Source organism: Trichechus manatus, unplaced genomic scaffold, assembly GCF_000243295.1.
Source record: "Trichechus manatus latirostris isolate Lorelei unplaced genomic scaffold, TriManLat1.0 scaffold00169, whole genome shotgun sequence".
NCBI lineage: Eukaryota > Metazoa > Chordata > Mammalia > Sirenia > Trichechidae > Trichechus > Trichechus manatus.
Genome location: NW_004444105.1, coordinates 5606400 through 5612670, shown reverse-complemented (window position 1 = coordinate 5612670; position 6271 = coordinate 5606400). Strand labels below are relative to the sequence as shown.

The following is a 6271-nucleotide window of genomic DNA, read 5'->3' as shown; positions in this document are numbered from 1 at the left end:
GAAGTTTAACCAGAAAAGAATGGATTTTAGAGTCAAACACAACAGATTCTTATTTTCCTCTGCTTTCTAGCTGTGTGACTGTAGACAAGTTATTTAATTGTTCTGTAAAATGAAGTTAATGACATTCATTTTGGATGATTCAAAGTTAATATGATTTTTCATGATATACAAATGCTATATATTATTATTTTGCATGTTATTGATTGCACCAGACTATTAACCCTATCTGTCTAATTAATTTACTTTTGCTAGCTTAAATGAATACTTAAAATAGTCTTGAACTGAGAAATGTATGTAAAGTACCTATCACAGTGACTGGCATATGGCATGTGCTCAGTAAATGAAAGCTGTAATTATTTATCAGTAGTAAATAGAAGAGTTATGGTTGACCTTTCCTTTGCTTCTAGGTGCCAGACAGCACCAGAAACCATAAGGCCTGAGGGAAGCTTAGGTGGTGGCTATCTTTAAACCTGACCACACAGTGCACTTTATTCTCTGCAGGGTCTTCATTTCTTCCCAGTTCATTTTGATAATTGGAACCTCAATTTCTAACTCCAGATCCTTTCTCAAGACCCCCTAGAAGGAGGTGACTGTGATGGGCAGAGGGCCACCTTCCTCGTGGAATTCCACAACATGGAGACCCTTCTTATCAACCAGCTGTTGATGAGTTTCCTGGTAGAGAGTCCATGGAAGAGGCCCCAGGTGAGGTTGAGTATACTGACTGACCCAGAGACCATTGCATACATGTCTTTGATGCCAGTGAGCTGGCAGATGGTAATGATGGCCTAGTAGCAGCAGAGACTGCGACCTGTGGGTTATTTCTTCATCTTGATATGTGTCCTTTTACATGTAAAAGAAATATTATGGAAGATTATATGGTCTTCATATCATTCTATGCAATGCAAACAGTGAACTATTTTGTTCTTTGTTTTTCTGCAAGTGTCCATCCATTTAGTGGCTTTCCCAATGGCAAAACCTGCAGCTCCTTTTCTATTTCCCCCAGCTACCAGGACGCAGACCAATCTCTTTCTTCCTTATTTTGCTATCATGTTGAAAACATTTCTTCCCTCAAGTATCCTGATACAAAAATCATCATGTTTCTCCATTGGGACCAGGGTCAGGGGGCTAAGACTAACGCCTTCCCATGTTTCCACTCTTCCTTGCTCCCATTTAACTTTTATCTTCCTCTTGCAATCCCATCCTTCTCTCTACGGGACCATGTTGGTCTCCACCTTCTCTTGCTCTTCATGCTTCTTTGGGCAGTAGTCTGCACTGCTCCATTTATCATAAGACGAACATTCAGACCAGGCCTAAGGAAACCATATGCCTTTCACCAGTGACCTGACCTCTGTTAAACCCTTTCTTCTCTTCTCCTTAGTTATTTTGCCTTTAGGTGTTCTTGTTCCAGGACGAGTCTCTGCTAAAGCACGTTTCCATCGCTCACTTGCTGTCAATTTAGTGGAGAAATGATAGGGTCTATACAGTTGGCTCATCAAGTTATTGGGAGAAGAAATAGAGCATTGTGTCTGCTGTGCATGGGTCAAGCTGGTATAATGACAGTTGTCTCTGGTTCCTAGCAATGATGAAGTGTCAGTGCTGAGGGCAGCCTTCAATGTCAAAATGGAAGTTGTCGGAAAGGTCTTTAGGTAAAGCTGCCTGGACCATAAATGACCCTCCTGCATGCCACACAGTGCAGGGATGTAGTCCGCAGCGCATAGCGCTGCTGCCCTGGTGGAGCCCAGCAAATACCGCATCCCACCTTTCTCTACTGCCACCACCACTGACACTGCTCTTCCTCAAAAGGCATCCCAGACCCACAGCCACAGTGCAAGCAGGAGTCTGCAGGCACTCCCCTGAAAACATCTGTGTTGTTGCTGTTGTTAGGTGCAATCAAGTTGGTTCTGGCTCATAGTGACACTATGTACAATAGAACGAAACACTGCCCGGTCCTGCACCATCCTCACAATCGTTGTTATGCTTAAGCCCATTGTTGCAGCCACTGTGTCAATCCATCTTATTAAAGGTCTTCCTCTTTTTTGCTGACCCTCTACTTTACCAAGCATGATGTCTTTCTCTAGGGACTGATCCCTCATGACAATATGTTGGAAGTATGTGAGACATAGTCTCTCCATCCTTGCTTCTAAGGGGCATTCTTGTACTTCTTCCAAGATAGATTTGTTTGTTCTTTTGGCAATCCATGGTATAGTCAATATTCTTTCCCAACACCACCATTCAAAGGTGTCAATTCTTGTTCGGGCTTCTTTATTCATCGTCCAGCTTTCACATGCATAGAAGGCAATTGAAAATACCATGGCTTGGGTCAGATGCGCCCTAGTCTTCAAGGTGACATCTTTGCTTTTCAACACTTTAAAGAGGTCTTTTGCAGCAGATTTTCCCAATGCAATGAATCTTTTGATTTCTTGACTGCTGCTTCCATGAATATTGATTGTGGATCCAAATAAAATGAAATCCTTGACAATGTCAATCTTTTCCCCGTTTATCATGATGTCGCTTATTGGTTCAGTTGTGAGGATTTTTGTTTTCTTTATGATGAGGTGTAATCCATACTTAAGGCTGTGGTCTTTGATCTTCATCAGTAAGTGCTTCAAGTCCTCTTCACTTTCAGCAAGCAATCTGTGCTCTAGCCCATGTGGTCTTCTAGCGATTCCTGAAATATCTCCTGTGATGGATCACTGCATTGCCTTTTGTCCACCGCTTTCTCTTCGTCTGGAGTGATGCTATACTGGTGTAGACTTTAAAGGTCTATGTTGAAAACATGTCCTTTAATATCTTCCAATCCCTCATGCATTTGTGGTCATTTAGCTCTATTCGTTTCTTGTGTTACACTATTAATAGTAGAAACTATATGATGTCCCCATAAGAGTAAGATTCTGCGATGACAGAGACTGTCTCAAACATTTTCAAATGCTCATTATAGTAACTTGTACACAGTAGATGTTCAGAAAATATTTTTTGAAATTTATTTATTTATTTTAATTTTTTATGCTCCAGACCTGAAACATTATTTCAGAAGCTTATGAAATTGCAAGCATTCCTAATTGTTGATTAGAAAGGTTAAAAATGTAGTCCAAGAAAATGGCCACCAGGTGGCAGTGCTACAGAGCTGTTCTCAAGCTGCCACATTCTTGAAAAGATAGAAACAATCTACCAGGACATTTTCTGCCCTGATCTATACACAATCACAGAATCATAGGATGTTAGCTATGGAAGGGACTTGGAGATCCTTCAGTCCTACATCCTAGTTGTAAAGATGAGGAAACTGAGGCTCAGAGTTATAGTACTGTGGATGTGTGCCATGGAGTCAGTTACAACTCATAGTAACTGCCCCATAGGATTACCTAGACTAATCTTCATGGGAGCAGATAGCCAAGTCTTTACTCCCCTAAAGTGGCTTGTAGGTTAGAACTGCCTTCCTTTAGGTTAGCAGCTGCGCACTTAACAGTTGTGCCACTAGGTCTCCTTAGAGTTACAGTATAGAGTCATAGATTTAAAAAACAAATATATATATATATACAGTTAGAAAAGGTTTTCAGGATTATTTAATTTTTTACAGATAAGGAAAGTGAAGTTATGGCCATAGAGATGTATTAGTTTGGGCATGTTTGGTTGCAAGTGTCATAAATCTAACACAAACTGATTTTTAGATTAAAAAGAAAGTGGGTTGTCATTAGCTCAAGTAACTGAGGAGTCCTGGGATAGGTCTAACTTCAAGAAAGGATGGATCCAGGGGCCCAGTGTCTTTTTGTTCTGCTTTCTTCTCTGGTAGCTTTATTTCAGGCTTGTAGTCCCCAGAAGTATCTGCAAAGAAAGTTAACTTCTTTTTCCAACGGTTTCAACAAGAATCTTAGAATTGTATCTTATTAGCTGACCTTGGTCACATGTTGCAGCTGAAGCATAGGGAGAGGTGGGTCCTATTCAATTCTATGAGCAACGAGGGTGATATGGGGCAAGGTCAACACCTATACTTTTTCAGGATATTCATTGCAGGAAGGTGTCCAGAGGAGTGATTTTGCCATGAGGAATGTAAAACTATCATTGTGAGAACTGCGTGCTGGTAGCCACATTCTTAACTGACATTTTTTGTTCAATGTCATTGACTCATTATGTAAATATCATTATTGTGTAATTGGTATTTGCAGGTAAGAGTATGATAATAGTTTCCTCTGTATGTGTGGAGATTTGTAATGTGATAGCTGGAGATGTTAGGTGACTCATATACTAGTGCTCTCTCTATCTCAAAGTGCACCATTTCCACAGGAGGGAGAGTATACAGAGGTTGAAGCTTCAAGATTTAATGAATTGACTGAAATCATCCATCTTTTCCCCATCCTTCACTGGCCTTTAGAAAACCTGTGTCTAGCTGTCTCTCTTTGTTGTGTCTGAGCCTAGCTGATGGAATCTTTTCCAAATTTCTACATAATCCTATCAAAAACATTCTGCATTTTGTTAAATTATACTGAACTTTCAAGGGGAGAGGCATATGGTATATGGCAAAAGGTAACCAAGAATCAGGACCTAGGTGCTGGTGCTGGCTCTTGGCACTTTTATTAAATTGATGTGAATCACCAGACACACACCATCACAGACTCAGTTTTCAACTGAAAAATAACAAGTTTGGAGATTTGGATTTATATAGCTTGGTAATGACTAATTTTTCCTTGGAATCATTTCAAAAGATATCTTTTTGCCAAGCTCCTACAGAGAGTCATTTATAAGATGTTGCTAAGGAGAAGCAGCTGAGATGTGCCTAATTTATAATTTATAAATTATAACCAGCTGCAGTGAAAGGAAATCAACTGGCAGATGGTGGCAGGGGGGAGTGGTTTTTTTAGAAAATAAAAAAAGGATAATATATATCCTCCTGATTTTGGGGGTGGTCTGGGCTGTTGTCCTGACCTGGGAGAGAGAGTATAACAAAAGCATAAATTCTTGTTTGAAAAGAAGAGCAAAGTTCCACCTTGGGGACTTTGAGGCAACTAAGAATCCAGTTGGAACCTCAGGATGGCCATGAGAAATTCTTCCATCCAATGAAGAAGCTAAAAGATTTGGTGGCATTAAGTTTGTTGACTACAGGAAAGTAATTCTAGAGACAAAGGGGATTTAAATGAGTCTGCCTGGGATCTTTAGAGTAAAAGGTCTCAGAACTGCTTCAGATAAAGACAGAACAGTTTATCTTCCTCCCATTACCCCTATTCCAAGCACGAGCCTGATTTCTGTAATGTTCTTTCTGACCCAGTAGACCTGAGCCCTTTCTGAGTATATGGCTCATTACCTACTCCAAGACTTGACTTTTGGTTTTCAGCTCTCATTGGCAGTACTACCTACCCAGTGGGCATCTGCCTGATCCTAACTGATCTGGAGTCTTGCGTGTACAGCCCAGTTTCCTGACAAGGACAGTCTATGCTACTGAAAAATTCAGTTATGTCAATCTGCATCTGTTTAAAAGCAGGAGATTCCCTTAACCTGGTTACCAGGAAGGCATCTCTGACAGTATGTTGTTGTTAGTTGCTGTCGAGTCAGCTCCAACTCGTGGAAACCTCGAGTACAACAGAATGAAACATTGTCTGGTCTGTGCCATCTTCACAGCTGTTGAAATGCTTGAGTCTATTTTTGCAGCCACTATGTATTTTGAGTGCCTTTCAACCTGAGGGATTCATTTTTCAGCACTATATCGAACAATATTCTGTTGTGGTTCATACGATTTTCACTGGCTCATTTTTGGAAATAGATTGCCAAATTCCAAAATTTCTTCTAAACAGCAAATTTTTGTTGGAAATGTGGGATTTCTTTGTAGATCTGATGGTGAATGTAAGCCTACGGAGTACCAGGCTCTTCACATGCGTTCTGCAAATCCTCACTACAACTTAGCAAGTAGGTACTCTCATCCTCACCTTACAGAGGAGAAACCAAGACTGAGAAAACTTAAGGTGTCAGAGTTAATGAAAAGTGTCATCAGTATTTGAATTCAGTGTTGGCAAAGTCATGCTGCCAGGCCTGCACAGCACTGAATGAGTCACGTAGTTTTCTGTGTCATTTTACCATGACTAAATTAAAATGTAGTACTTGATCTCTAAGATTGTCATTTTTTTATTGTTGTAGTTAAATGAAGTTTTCATTTCAAGTTAGTCTCCCACACAAAATTTTATACATACATTGTTACGTGACCCTAATTGCTCACCCCATTCTGCGACAGCACACTCCTCCTTTCCGCCCCTCATTCCCCATGTCCATTCAACCAGCTCCTAACCCT

At 40.4% G+C, this 6271-nt stretch overlaps 1 pseudogene; it reads right to left on the bottom strand.

The window, feature by feature from the left end:
- Positions 1 to 447: 447 nt before the first annotated feature.
- On the bottom strand, positions 448 to 1571 carry LOC101354967 (28S ribosomal protein S5, mitochondrial pseudogene; annotated as a pseudogene).
- Between the last annotated feature and the right edge of the window lie 4700 nt (positions 1572 to 6271).